At 43.4% G+C, this 15,817-nt stretch overlaps 1 long non-coding RNA gene and 1 pseudogene across 1 annotated transcript; one reads left to right on the top strand and one right to left on the bottom strand.

The window, feature by feature from the left end:
- Nucleotides 1-1,580: 1,580 nt before the first annotated feature.
- Nucleotides 1,581-6,035, bottom strand: LOC119314367 (annotated as a pseudogene).
- A 5,146-nt stretch (nt 6,036-11,181) lies between these two features.
- On the top strand, nt 11,182-12,727 carry LOC119314368. Its single transcript, XR_005152287.1, has 3 exons — nt 11,182-11,721; nt 11,802-12,252; nt 12,353-12,727. It is a non-coding gene; the product is annotated as an uncharacterized LOC119314368 (long non-coding RNA).
- The last annotated feature ends 3,090 nt before the right edge of the window (nt 12,728-15,817 follow it).

Below are 15,817 nucleotides of genomic sequence, written 5' to 3' on the forward strand. Positions count from 1 at the left end.
GCAATTGGCCAACAGTGAATTGTTTACCCACCTTATGCTATTTGTTCGAGAGAGAAGCCTCTAGTGAAAATGATGGCCCCTGGGTCTACTTTTATATATTATAAAAACCAAAAATACCTTGTTGTGATTTATTTACTTCTATTCTGTTTTGCAATTTATTTATCTATCTATCACTATCAGAATTAATCCTTGCAATTACAAGTTCAAGGGGATTGACACCCTCTTGCCCATGTTGGGTGCAAGTATTTGCTTTTAGGTGTGTAGGTGTTGTTGAAGGGAATTTGATTGGTTCTCCTATTGGTTCCATAACCTTGGCTCTCACTGAGGGAAATACTTATCTCTATTGTGTTGCATCTCCCCTCCTCATCGGGGAAAATTCCAACGTAGTTTACAAGTAACAGACAGTAAAATGCATATTCCAATGCAGCTTACAAGTAGCAGACAGTAAAATGCATAGAATGTATGTGAATGTTATAGACATAAATCAAGACTGCACTGAAATGCAACATATCCATCAAATCATGAATTAGGTACACTAGATGTTTGTGTAAGAAACTACATCGGTGAGAACAACTACATGTAGTAGGAATGACTCTGTATGATCACACATACACATCTATTATCAAAGATTAGTATATCTGGTACTCCGGAACTAGGAAAAAGTTGATCAAGTGCACAAATTAAAGCAAACTTGACACCAAATTCAATATAAGCCATGTATTAAAAATCAATATATGCTAGTCGGCTTATATAAACATTGTGGCTTATAAGCTACTTTTATTTCCAAAATATAAATAAACATCTAGAACGGAAGGAAATGAAAAGAAGTGCACATATTCAAGCAAATTAGACGCGAATTCATGTTGTTCACATTTAGAAATGGTAGCGATGACATAAAAGTTGGCAAAAGACAACACAACGGTTCATCAGACTCATAAATGGCTGCCAGACAGCGATAGTCAATTAGGGAATGGGTCGATTACAATGGAGACTCGAGATGCAACTTCTTTTGCTTCTAAGCTTCAATAGAGACTCTGGAACTAGGAAAAGGTGATCAAGTGCACAGATTAAAGCAAACTTGACACCAAATTCAATATAAGCCAAGTATTAAAAATCAATATATGCTAGTCGGCTTATATAAACATGGTGGCTTATAAGCTAGTTTTATTTCCAAAATATAAATAAACATCTAGAACGAAAGGAAATGAGAAGAAGTGCACAGATTAAAGCAAACTAGACAAGAATTCATGTTTTTCACATTTAGAAATGGTACTGATGACATAAAAGTTGGCAAAAGACAAGACAACAGTTCATCAGACTCATAATTGGTTGCGAGACATCGACAGTCAACTAGGAAATGGGTCGATTACAATATAGACTTAAGATGCAGCTTTTTTGCTTCTAAGCTTCAATAGAAGCATATGCTAGTCGGAGGTAATAGAGTGCTTCCAAATCTTCCATAGTCTTATTCCTGAAACACTGAAACAATAAATTCAGAATAATGAAAACATTATCAACTCGGACTGAACATCCAAATTGGAAGGCTTACCATTTTTCCCGATATATAGGGTTTGATTCTCTCAGAAAAATTGACCACGGATGGGCATGTCATCGAAGCTCCAAAGTCCATGTTGCCAACGACATCCCGAGGCACATCAAAATTCAATAGGCTATTAATCATCTTATCCACGCTATCATCCATAAGATATCTCATCCAAGGTTCCAAATTGACACCATTATTCTCCATAACAGGAGGCACCACTGAGTTGTTGGTGTTACTCTTGATAGGTGTGGATCCTTCTCCTTCAGCAATGGTTGAAATGGGAGCAATGGATGATATATTAGGAGTCTTGGTGTAATAATCTCGGCCCAATTTAGAACATCCAAAGGTGTTACTTCTCCGGTCATAGTACATATTCATAGCAGGAACTTCAACAGGGGTAACAGAGCTCATTGCAGGAACAAATGGCATGTTGTCAAGCCGAACAAGTGGCTGGTTTGATGTGAAGTTAGCAGATGGGTAGAAGAAATCATTTTGGTTGGCAAGGTTGTTGAGTGCTGGTATGAAACTATGTTCTTGTGTTGTGCTTGGCTTGGGTACTTTAGGAATAACATGGAGAACACAGCGGTCCTGAGGAATTGTTGGTTCATCTGGAAAGTTAAGCTTGGCCTTCTTGCCACGGATCCTATGTGCTTCAACATCATAAGCTCTTGCAGCTTCTTCAGCACTGTTGAAAGTACCAAGCCAAACACGGGCACCCTTAATAGGATCTCTGATTTCAGCAGCCCACTTACCCCAGGGGCGTTGCCGGATGCCCCTGAATTGGTTTTTTCTCTTCCTTTTTCCTGGCCTTTGTGCGGGGCCATCAAAACCAGCAATAGTCCTGGTGCTCAAGTCATCTGCAATGCAAGATCAATGCCAATGCTAACAGAGATGAATATAGAAAAGCTTGTCTCACAAAAAGTAATTAATTTCATCATGTACATGAATTCATATGTATAATATCACTATTGTTATGAATACTAAATCATCATGGGTGCGATCCTCTTCACGTTTCGGTGAAAGCATTAGTCACCCACAAAATAAATTAAATTACAACTTATGGACATGATATAGACCTTTGCCATCATTTTGTAATTATTGATCTTTAAATCCCATTATCGACCTGTGAAAAAATCCCATTATCGATGATGCAGAATCAAGGATTTTTTTTCTAGTAGGACTCAACATTTACCAAAATAATCCTTCAGACTGACAACTGAACCAAGTATAGAAAATTCCCATTCAAACCTACAACCATCTAAAACAAGGAAACAACCCAAAAGGTCAAGACCTCAATAAAAAAACAGACAAATTCGGCCCTCTGTAGATTTTCAAACCCATTTGACTGTAAACAGTAAATGTGTTAATCTCCATCAAAGGTCACAAAAAATATAAATCACAATATCAACAACCTAGCAACCAAAATTGATTCTCTGCGGGAACAAAGGTGAAACCAACCTACCAGCCTAATCAGTTCAAGGAAACATGGTTGAGAAATGAAAAAAGGCCTAGCCCTGAACCCAATTCACTTCATAACATCCAATCCATTCCAACCCAAAATCTCTAAACAAATAGGTGACAGGGCATCTCCAATGACGTCCCTCAAAACGACCACAAATGCGTCAAACCAATTTTTATCATCCAACCCTGGAGCCGCATATGTCCGCGGATGCATCCGGCCCCCAGAACTACCACAAATCATGCAAAAGCACGGGAAGATTTCTAGGAGTTCGAGTGTTTGCCTTGCCAATCAAAATCCACCACGTACCTCATGCCACAACCTCTCTCCTCTCTGTTTGCTTTGGAGGGAGGCCGCTGCTATTTAGTCAAAGGCCATTGCTTTTTGATGGAAGTGAGTGGTCAAAATAACTTGGAGATCAGTTTGATTTCTGTTAGATTCTCTTTGGTGGAAGGTTTGCATCTCTAACAAGCTATTTTGGCAGAAGATCTGCAACTCTCAATGGTTATTTGGAGGAAGTGAATTGGGTTACGGCTCTCACAAGCTAGAAGTCATTGTATATAGTGGAGCACCATTTATATTTGATGGAAGGCCAATACTATTTTCTTAAGTTAATAGAGGCGGACATTTGAGGAATAGGGTTGGATGACCAGCTCCCATATCCGAGTCTGTGGACGTGCCCATACGCGTTCGCGGATGTTTAGTGTGTCTGGTTAGCGGCTCAATATTGAAGATGCCCTAACACCAACAAATCAAGCCTTCCAACACCAACCCCACACAATTTATTTTCCTACCCAAGGAATTTAAACCAATCACACAATATCCTAGCTTCTACAGTGGTTAATCGCAAAAGGTTATAAAACGAGCAGATTAAAACCTTTTGAGACGGATCTCTTGGCAGCTAATGGGTTGATCTCGACAACCTCGTCATTTTCATCCTCCGTAGATATCACGCCATGCCCGCGATCCAAGTCGAAGTACCCGGAGTCGGCGTCGAAGTCCTCAAAATCGGTGTTGAAGGCCTCGTCCTCGTGTCGAAGCCGAGCTCGACCCCAAGCCCGTCGAGCCTCACGAAGCATCAACTCCGACCACCGCCCTGCCGGGCTTCTTCTTCTCAGGCCACAACACCGCCTCAACCACCCTCCTCGTAACCGTGGGTGGCTTGTGGGCTGCGAGGATCGTACTATGCACCTATGACATTTAACCAATATCTTCTCATAGTCATGCCCCTCCCCTGTGCACGTTTAACTGACATCTTCTCCTAAATGATTGGATGTAATTTTAAGATTCTTGTAAATGACTCATGGCTAGTTACTCATTTATTAGCTCAAGATTGTACTACGCACCTATAGTATGGCTGTACTACTACTATCATACACTCTCCGTCCGGGTTTATTGGACGGGTTCATCCAACCGAACGTTTAACCAAAAATCTTCTCATAAATGATTGTGCATAATGCTAAATAATCTTCTCATAAATGATGGTGTGTAATGTGAATATCTTTGAAAATCACTCATAGCTATTTACGCCATTTATTAGCTCAGGATTATACTACACACTTGAATTATGAGTGTACTACAATGTTCGTACTCTGCTCGTCCAAGTTTATTGGACGGGTTCATCCAACCAAACTTTTAACCAATTAATATCTTCTCATAAATGATTGTATATAATTTTAAGATCCACGCAAATAACTCATAGCTAGTTATTTCATTTATTAGCTCAAGATTGTAGTACATCCAACCAAAAGTTTAACCAATATCTTCTCATAAATGATTATGTGTAACATTAGGATTTTTGCAAATCACCTATAGCTACCCGCTCCATTTTTCTCAAAGAAACGGAAGCTTACTCCATTTAGTTACTTGAATTACTTCATGTCCAATCAGTAGCATTATCCTATGGTGGTTATATAAAGTGTAAGTTAGCATTGCAAATTTCTCATCGCATCCTTGATCTAACCATGTATATGGAGATCTAACATTTTTCTAAACTAGCATGACATCGTTGCTCTATGACCCTATGTCTTGCTTAATATTCAACCAAGATCCCCTTATAAATGACTTTGTAACTCTACGATCCTAGTAAATCACACATATATACTTACCCCATTGAGCTACTACCATGTATGTGCAATCATTAGCATTATTATACATTTAGTTTGTGAATTCTAAATGAGCATTGCAACTTTTTTATATTGCACTCATGATCTAACCATGTATATAGATATTATTAACTATTTTTGTAAAGTAACATGGCAACGTTGCTTCACGACTTTGTGTCTTAGTTGACACCGAGAAGAAATAATTTGAGAGTGGTTTCGTTTCTTGTGAGAAGTGTGACTATCTGATGCATGAACGAAGCAACAACTCTGGGTCAAAATATATAATTTGCTTAGAAAATCTACTCATGAGTTTTTTATACTCAAATATCATAAAATTGTGCAAACCATAAATACAAAACTTTAGGAATATCCAAGAGCTAACAATACACATGGTTTATCAACCTTTGTCCTACGTAAGAATGGGACTAGAAATGTAACTTGGGTGCGGTATTTCTAGGTTGGTTGATGCATAAATAACATTGTTACCTAGGGATCGATACATAAATGTGTGTGGTCGCTCTATTTACAGAGAGAAAAGGAGTGTAAATCGCGTGAAATTGAAAAGGTACGAGTGTAAACCACACAAAACTGGGAAACATAAGTGTAAACCACGTGAAAATAAAAAATGACTATTGCGGCCAGGCTTATACACGGTTTTAAACTTTTGTTTCCTACCTAAAAATGAGAAATTGTGGTAGTAAAAAATGTTCTTACAGCAAACAAGGATGAAAAGTGACCCTAACACATGGATTAAAAGCAGTTATCGCGACATGGGACAGATACCTTTGGAGAGGGACCTCCTGATGGCGACAAACGGCTTGATCTCGACAACCTCATCGTTGTTATCCTCATCAGCCACTCCATCATGCCTGAGCTCCAAGTCGGAGTCCCCGGAGTCGACCTCGAACTCCTCATAGTCGTTCTCCATCTTGAGCCCGATCCCAAACTTGCTGAGCCCCAAGAAGTGTCGTTTGTCGAGTCTTCTTCTTCTCAAGCAAATGGTAGAGGTTCGTGAGGATCACACCATCGCATATGGCCGCTAGCACCTCATCATAGTCATTGGGGAAAAGGATCCTCTCCGGAATTGGTAAATTGGTATATGTTTTAATGAAACGGAGGAGTGGGTGTGTAGGTTGGCAGATGGGGTCGAGGACAGCCTCGTATATCGCGGTGGACACATGAATGTGTCACCCTTGTGAGGGGGTGCATGGTGGGGCCCATACATCGGTGAGGGGCCATGGAGCGGGTGAAAGGCATGATGTAGGTTCTGGAAGTGGGCATTTCCATTCGGGGAAATATTTTGCGTCGGCCCCTTGAGAGAATTGGTATTTCTGGTATACCCCTAGGAAATGAATGGGCGGAGAATTGATTTTTTATCTTTAGTAGCACGCCATTTATTTTCTCAAGACTATACGACACCCCTTCCCTAAGAAATTTTTTTACGACACTCATGTACTACTATATTATATTTGTATCGTACTCACTAGCATTGTCCAACAAAGATATTAAGGGAAGATATCTAGGTCATCCTTTCAAATCACTCATGGCCACTAGTCCATTGAGTTATTACCAGAAACACTACTTCATTGAGTTAGTAGCATGTATGTGCAATCATTAGCATTATCATTATACATGTTAGTTATATGAATGGGTTTGTTTAGGGCAAGTCTAGATGTGAAAGAATTATGTCACATCTACATCATTTTGTTGTTGGGCCGAGCCTTTAGTGGGTTAGATTGTTGTGGGTGAGTGCTTTGTTAGGAACTTTTAAGATGGGCTTTTTATTCTTTGCAAGTTGGATTATTTTATTAATCCTTTAAAGGATGATGGAGTACCCGCCTCCTAGGGGGCTTCACTGGCAAGAGTGTCCTCTGCGCCATCCTTTTCCAGGTTGCGTGCCGCATGGATCTCTCGGGGTTTCTCCATGTCATCCGATCTTCCCAGACGACGCTCAACAGGATGACCCACCTTGGTTGTCCATGTGCATTTGCATTCAAACGCAATTTTTTTAATAATGCACAAATTTAGAGGGAGCTCTTGCTTATCACATACTTCTCAAAGCGATGATGTATTCTATTCACTTAATCATTTGACGAAACTTTGATCTATATGTTGTCATCAATTACCAAAAGGGGGGAGATTGAAAGTGCAACTAATCCCCGGGTGGTTTTGGTAATTCATAAAAACATATATCTCATTGAACTAATATCCATTTAAGATAAGTATTTCAAGATGTTCAATGATTGGCATGGCATGAAATAGATATGTGTACCCCTCCAAATGCTAAGGATAAGGATTGGCAAAAGCTCAAGACTTTTCATTTCTATTTTACCGATCCAAGATCACATTGAGTCCATGGGAAAATCCAATACTATTAAAAGGGGATGAGGTGTTGCTTAATGGTCTACTTGCTCAAGTGTTTAGTGATATTGCTCCAAAACCCTCAGCGACTTTATCTATCCAAATATGTCCAAACCCTAATTCCAAACTCGGCCCCACGGATACTTCTCATCCGGAGCCACCGAGTTCATGTTGACATAGCCACTGCCAAAACCCTAACAGTTCGGTCACACCGATATGGATCTCGGTGTCACCAAGATGGCCTTGCCAGCACTCTGTGACTTGTTGCATTCACTTCGGTCTCACCGAGATGTTGCAATCGGTCCCACCAAGTTGGCTTGACTGATTCTCTGTTGCTTATTGCTTCACTTCAGTCCCACCGAGTTGATGCAATCGGCGCCACCGAGTTGAAGTTTTCCCTAAGCCCTGGCACATTGATCCCACCGAGATTCATAACGTTCATATTTTTGTACTGGTCGGTGCCATCGAGTTTACTAATCGGTGCAACCGAGACGGGTCAAAAGTCTGTAATGGTTGGATTTTGTGTGGAGGCTATATATACCCCTCCACCCCTCCTTCATAAGTGAGGAGAGCCATGAGAACGTGCCTACACTTCCACCATCCATTTTCTGATAGAACCACCTACTCATGTGTTGAGATTAAGAGATTTCATTCCTACCATTTGAACCTTGATTTCTAGCCTTCCCCAAGTTGCTTTCTACTCAAATCCTTCTGCCACCATAGCCAAATCTGTGAGAGAGAGTTGAGTGTTGGGGAGACTATCATTTAAAGCACAAGAGCAAGGAGTTCATTATCAACACATCATCTATTATATTTTGGAGAGTGGTGTCTCCCATATTGGTTAGGTGTTGCTTGGGAGCCTCAGACAAGATGTGGAGTTGAACCAAGAAGTTTGTAAGGGCAAGGAGATCGCCTACTTCATGAAGATCTACCCGAGTGAGGCGAGTCTTTCGTGGGAGATGGTCATGGTGAGATAGACAAGGTTGCTTCTTCGTGGACCCTTCGTGGGTGGAGCCCTCCATGGACTCGTGCAGCCGTTACCCTTTCTGGGTTGAAGTCTCAATCAGTGTGGACATATGATAGCACCACCTATCGGAACCACGCCAAAAATATTCGTGTCTCTGTTGTGTTTGCGTTCTCCAAACCCTTCCATTTACCTTCATATGCAATGCTTTATTTCCGCTGCTATACTCTTAGAATTGCATGTGTAGGGAAAAGGATAGATTTTTATTTGGTCAAGTAGTCTAATCACCCCTCCCCCCCCAGACATACTTTCGATCTACAGTTCCCCTACAGGAGAGAAGAGTTGGAGCGATCTCAGCGATAGACTGTCCTTGGAGCCAATGGTCGCACCAGAACCGGCACATCCTGCCATCCCCGATGGTCGAGGTCGTGGAAGCATGGAGGAATTTACTAGTTTCCTCGTCCCTGGGAAGTTGGAGGTGGCTCCATGGGCGGGCGGGATCAGTAGCCTGCAGCCATAGCCAATGAGCGTGCAGTGCGATGTCGATGCGGTGAATATCGTGAATGGCCTGGCCTCCAAGCTCAAGAGGTCGAGAGATCTTTGGCCATCTGACAAGGCAGCAGCCGGCCCTAGCTTCTTTACGGCCATGCCACAAGAAGTCGCGGACCACTGTTGTGATCTTCTTGAGGATGGAGGGGTTTATGGCCATGGCGAGTAAGATATGCACCGGCATGGCCGTGAGAACGTGGTGAACAAGAGCGAGTCGCTCACCGCGCGAGAGGAGGGAAGCTTTCCAAGTGGCCAGCTTTTTCACCAATCTGTCCATGAGCGGGAGGAGTGTCGAGGCGTGAATCTTGCGGACCGAGAGCGGTAGTCCGAGGTAAGGGACGGGAAAAGTGGTCACAGTGCATGATAGCATGGCCGCAATGGTGTCAACCACCTCGGGGCGCACTGGATTGGGGTTGCTGATCACTTCATGCAGTTTGTGCGAAGTCCGGAGGCATCGCTAAAGATGTGGAGGAGCTCCCGAATGGTCGCCAGCTCCGCTGGGTTCGGGTGACAAAAGACGACCACGTCATCTGCAAATAGGGAAATACTTGATGCGGCGTGGCGCGTGGTGAGGCGCTGCAGCATGCCGGAGGACACCGATGTGCTAAAGCAGGTTGATGAGCTTGTCGATGATGGTTGCGAAGAGCATAGGAGACAAGGGGTCACCCTACCGCAGGCCTCAGGCATGGTCAATCGGCGGGCCCTGGTTGCCGTTTAGGAGGACGCGGGTCGAAGCCGTGGATGTGAGTATGGATATCCACTCACACTAGCATCGACCAAATCCGAGGTGCACCAAAACCTCGAGGAGAAAGGTCCAGGACACAGTGTCAAAAGCCTTCGCAATGTCCAGCTTGAGGAGAACTCTCATCTCCTTGAGGTTGTGAAGGAGCCAGGCGGTCTGTTACACTTGGAGGAAATTGACGCAAACACATCTCCCAGCAATGAATGCACTCCGGTTGACGGAGACAATTTCCCCCATACGGGGCGAGCCAAAGGGACAGGACCTTGGCAAATAGCTTTGCCAGGATGTGATCAAGCTGATGGGCCGGTAGTCCGTGAGCGCCGCCGCTTCGCGTCTCCTGGGCAGGAGCAAAAGCAAGGCTTCATTAAGTTTGTGAAAACCACGGCCGTTCATGGCATAGAGCTTCTCGAAGGCCGCGCAAATGTCACCCTTGATGATGGGCCAGCAAGCACGTAGGAACTCCAAAGTGAATCCATCCGGCCCGGGCGCTTTCCCGGTGGGCATTTTCTTGATAGCTTCCCGTATCTCGGCCTCGGAGAACGGCAGGTCAAGCTCAGACAAGTCGAAGTTTCTGCTGTCGATGGTCTCTAGGCAGATGGAGTGATCTCGCAGAGTGGAGGAGCCAAGAATGGTGGTGAAGTGTTTGTAGGCCGCCTGAGACATGGCGCTCTCCTAGGCAACGCTGATATCGAGTTCTTTATTGTTGAACGAAGGGCTCCTTGATTAACTTGTCCGCAAGTAGCTGGTTTGTTGTGAGTAGTTTGTGGTAAATCAATATGAACGGTTGTGTTTTCTATGGCAATTAAATGCATCGATCGATATGCATAGACAATAATACTCCTGTATTGATTGATAGTTCGTAGATATATTAGATTTGTGTTGGCTGGTGCAAATTAAGAATCCAAACTGTAGGGTTCTTGAACTCACGGTAGGTATCTCAGTTTAGTCATTTTCACTCATTTGATGTCTCCTACTTCACAAGTCTCTGTGAACCTGCTATGTTTAGATAGGCAAGACCATTCAGGGTCTGTTGTGTTGATATACTACACAGTTTTGCATTTGCTAATTGCAGTCCTGAGGTTAAAATTCAGATAACATATGGATGCTTCAATATTTGGATATTGGTCTATTGTGCGCTACCTGGTGCAAATTAAGGAAATTGTACTCCCATTCATCAACTTACTGTTGATCTCTGCCTATCTAACTGATTCCTGATACTCCGTAACAGATTTTGTAGGGCGCGGCGATGAACATATCGATCGATTCGATCGATTGAATTGCATCTCGGCATCTGCGTCTGGTCCTGGTCGCCTCGCGGGCTCGTCCGCCTCCGCCTGCTACTCTTTCTGTCTCTCGAAGACTTGCACGGACGCCCGGCCGGCCGGCCGCCAGCTGCTGCAATCAGGTGGCCCTTTAATCCTTGATTCCGTGATTCCCGTCTTGATTTTCTTGCTTTCTTGGCGTAAACGTATTTATCTTTTCAGTTTCATCGTCTTTCTAGTCGTATTGATCTATTGAAGCATTATTGTCTATGAATTAGAATTTGGATCTATTTAAGGTAATCAAACTAGCAGGGAATATTGTTTCTCATATTTAATATTTTGCTACTTTATTAGTCTTCCTTTCATGATATGACATAGTCTGCGTGATTATCAATTTTTTATATGTTATACGTCTCAGAATAACAAAATATGATTGGATATGCGTACATATATATTACCTATAAGGGCCCTTTTTTCAACTTGGCCAAGGGCCCCGAAAAACATAGAGCCGGCCCTGTGTATCGTGTTAGCAGGCTGGAGAAGGCGACCAAGGATTAACACATAGAGAAACTGAGGCTTCGGTCATTCACCTGTGGGAACCTTCGTTTGTCTTGACGAAGGATATGAATTCTACAATGTTTATTCCTTGGAATATGGTTTTGGAGTTAGGTGTGGAGCGAGCAGTATGGATTCTCATGGAACTAAATGCATATAGCAATTCGTTTGCGCGTGTGAGGTATGCAATTATCCTCCCCTTGTAATTAGTAGTTAGTACTTTTGCTCTTTGTGTTATTTATCATCTTGGCGGTCTCATAGTAATATCGACAAGAACACGAGGGACTTGATTTGCCGACTAAGGGAAAACAATGTGCCCACACATTGCTGATATTGGAGCAAAGAATTTGTGGTATGAGGATCTCAGTAAGACCTTGAAAACCTTGCTAGGATCTCAGTAAGACCTTGAAAACCTTGCTAGGACCTTGAAGCTTCATTATGAGTTAGTAAAAACGCCCTTTATCCAAAAAAGGATCAAAGCAGAGGATCCAACATTCCAGTATACTTTTCAGGTTGGTAGTAACTGTAGAGTGAGGCCACTACTCTGGACCAGTAGCCAGAACCTTCAGTACAAACACTTTGACGATGTGATTATCTTCGACCCCACCTACAGATCGAACATGTATGAAAAACCGTTCGGCCTATTTATTGGGGTCAACAACAACTTCAAGACCATCGGCAGGGTGATGATGAGAGATGGAAAAATAGACCGGTAAGATTACTTCCGTACACTCTTCTCCCTACCCAACATTATCTTTTGCAAACATTATTATTTTTTGAGATTGATTTACTTGGTGATTTCCTCTGTACAGGACATGTGTGCTGTTCTGAAAAAGGAGCTTCTGTGTTGGTGGCAGCCGTGATGGTAGTTTTACACAGAGTTGTAGCACGGGAAAGTGTGCCTCATAATTCGGAACGAGATCCTCTCACGTAGAACAAAACTACTGCAGAGGGACGTCCAACACGGATCACCGTCCGTGCAGCATCCAATGGCAACGGCTAAACACTGGCAAAACATAGCGAAGCCATCGGCCCATGAGGACGATGCGGCCCAGTCCAATGAGATGGTGCGAGGACGACAAAAACGCATGAGGTCGACGGAACGCGATAGTTTAAGTGAACACGGTGTCTTGCTCATCGATTTGTACGTAAATTGTGAATCTCTCCCTTTCTTTTTCCATCTTCAAATTCGCTTTAATAATAAGAGTGGAATTAGTCGAGCTGTCGTCATCAGATTTGTTTTGAATTTGATAAAGCTTTGTGCTCCTCTGCGTCGATTTTGTAATTAGGATAACTCGAACGCGCCGACACAATGAGCCATGCATGTCCGTTTGCGTCGAAATGGATGAAAACACCAGTCCAACATACTGACCCAAGCCTAAAATCAGTCTGCAAGTTGTTTGTTCTGGACGCATTTCCCGCCCAATCTGGCCAGTTCACTCGCCGCCGTCGTTCGCTCGCCGAAGGAGCGCTTGGCCGGACTCGTCTTCGCCATTCACTCGCCACGCAAAGACGCAACTCCAATGCGCCGACCCAAACGTGTGTGGATTTTGCTCGCTTTTTTCCATTTGGTCGACCGAGCGGACGCGTGTGTCCGTTTTTTTCGTTTGGGTCGGCCGATGCGTCCAACAGTTGCCGACGCATTTTCCGCATGGACCCAAAATTTTTTTTGCAAAATATGCACATAATTAAACATTAAATTTCCGGAGAACCGCTGCCTAAAGTTCACTTAAACTTAATTAAACATAAATTAAAAACTAAAAAATAAGATTGCCGCCACCTAGCGGGCCGTCCGGCACACTACCCTATATGCCGTCATCCGGGCCGGTGCACCGGGAAGTAGAGCCGGCCCCGTGGCAAATGACCCCTCCCCACACGCAGCACTAGCGCGAAGGCGTTCGGAGGCGGCGGCGGCGGCGCGCGAGACGAGCTGGCGCAGGCGTTGAACTTGGCCTTGCCCTTGCCTTTGTTGTTGAAGAAATCCATGGCGAACACGCGAGATAGATAGCGTTTGCCGTCGCCGGCAAGGGAGCGTGCAAGGGTGGCCAGATTGGACGACGACGGAGAAGTGACCAGATTGGGCGGGAAATGTGTCCAGACAAACAGCGCGTGGATTGATTTTGGCCTTGGGTCGGCATGTTGAACTAGTGTTTTCGTCTATTTCGATGTAAACGAACACACACTGATATTTGCCGCAGCGTGTTAGAGTTGCCCTAATTACAAGATTAACGCAGAGTTGCACAAAGATTTATCAATTTCAAAACAAATCTGATGACGATAGTTCGACTAATTCCACTCTTATTATTAAAGCAAATCTCAAGATGGCAAAAGAAAGGCAGAGATTTACAATTTACGTACAAATCGATCAGCCGGGCACCGTGTTCACTTAAGCTATCGCGTTCCGCCGACCTCGTGCGTTTTTGTCGTCCTCGCACCATCTCATTGGACTGGGCCGCATCATGCTCATGGGCCGATGGCTTTGCTATGTTCTGCCGGTGTTTAGCCATTGCCATTGGATGCTGCACGGACGGTGATCCGTCTCGGACGTCCCTCTGCAGTAGTTTTGTTCTACGTCAGAGGATCTCGTTCCCATAATTCGTTGGCCGTAAACCATTAGGGTCAATTTAATATTATTGGCTAATTCCGAAATGTATAAATACAGTATACTCCCTCTATTCTTAAATATAACTCTTTTTAAAGATTTTAATATGAACTACATACGGATGTATATAGACGTAGTTTAGAGTGTAAATTCATTCATTTTATTATATATTTTACTCCGTATGTAGTCCATATTGAAATGTCTAAAAAGACTTATATTTAGAAACATATAACTTCCTGCATTGACAGCAGTAAGCTGCCTCACTTCATTAGTCCAGCGAGAATTACACTTCGATTCCCACCCAGGCACCTATTTAATTACAGTGTTTCACAGATGTTTTTTAAAACTAGACGTATTGTTTCCTTCTTTTTCCTAAATGCATCCGCTGCCCTGTTACATACTCCCTCCGTTTCTAAATATTTGTCTTTCTAGACATTTCAAATGACTACTACATACGGATGTATGTAGAGATATTTTAGAGTGTAGATTCACTCATTTTGCTCCGTATGTAGTCACTTGTTGAAATGCCTAGAAAGACAAGTATTTAGGAACGGAGGGAGTATTTGACTGCAGGCATGCGCTAATCAAGTTTGCCTAAAAAGTGAAATCAGCTCGTAGACACTCACGGGTATATTTACTACGTAGAAGCGTGACCAAGGCATAGAATAAACATAATTTTGTTCGTGCTTTGTTTGGTCCAAATATGCAGTGTGAAAGAAGATATTGTTTGTAAATTCTGCTTGTGTAGGGCGAGAATGGATGGAAGAAATCGTGTATTCAGTTTCTGTTTTTGTTTATTTAAAATAGGACGACGATAACTGTCACACGTGTAGGTGTTAAGGGGTCTGCCCACACATTTTGTGTGGTGTCTAAGAGATTCAGCCCACACGCCTACGTATGGGCAAAATAACTAGTGCCCACATGTCTTTTATTTTTCCTAGCGGGCCCTCTCACACGCCTACGTGTGGGCAAATTGCATAACGCCCACATGACCTCTCTCAGTCACCTACCTCATGGTCCCGCATGCCCAGCGTGACAGTCACCACGCGTCCCTGCAGTTGCCATGGTTCGGACCCTCTTCAATGTCCGTTTACCTACAGTTGTCATGTCGCTGAACTACAGTTGCCGTGTTGGACAACTACAGTTGCCATGATTGCTCAACTGCAGTTGCCATCTCAGGTCAAGTGTCATATGCCATTTTGGACAACTGCAGCTGTTGTCATGTATGGTCTGGTTTACTATAGTCGCCATGATTTAAAAACTTTAGATGTTGCCACCTACTAACACTAAGCAGTTGCCATGTATGGTCTGGTTTATTACAGTTGTCGTGATTTGAAAACTTTAGGAGTTGCCACCTACTAACACTAGGCAGTTGTCGTGTAGCGCTACAAAGAGATATGGCAAAACAACATGTTCGGGTAAAAGAGAGAGTTGCCATTTGCTTACAAGCACACTAGTGCAGTTGCCGTGTACCCTGCAAAACATATGGCAACTGACATGTTCGGGTAAAAAAAGAGAGAGTTGCCATGTACTTACAAGCACACTAGGGCAGTTGCCATGTACATTGCAAAGCGCATGGCAACTGGCAGCTTGGGTGTGGAAAAGGAGACGGGGTGTGGGCGAGATGGCAAATGTCCACACACCAGCCCTTGTGCGTGAGTGAAAACTGACGTGT

Source organism: Triticum dicoccoides, chromosome 6A (genome assembly GCF_002162155.2).
Source record: "Triticum dicoccoides isolate Atlit2015 ecotype Zavitan chromosome 6A, WEW_v2.0, whole genome shotgun sequence".
NCBI lineage: Eukaryota > Viridiplantae > Streptophyta > Magnoliopsida > Poales > Poaceae > Triticum > Triticum dicoccoides.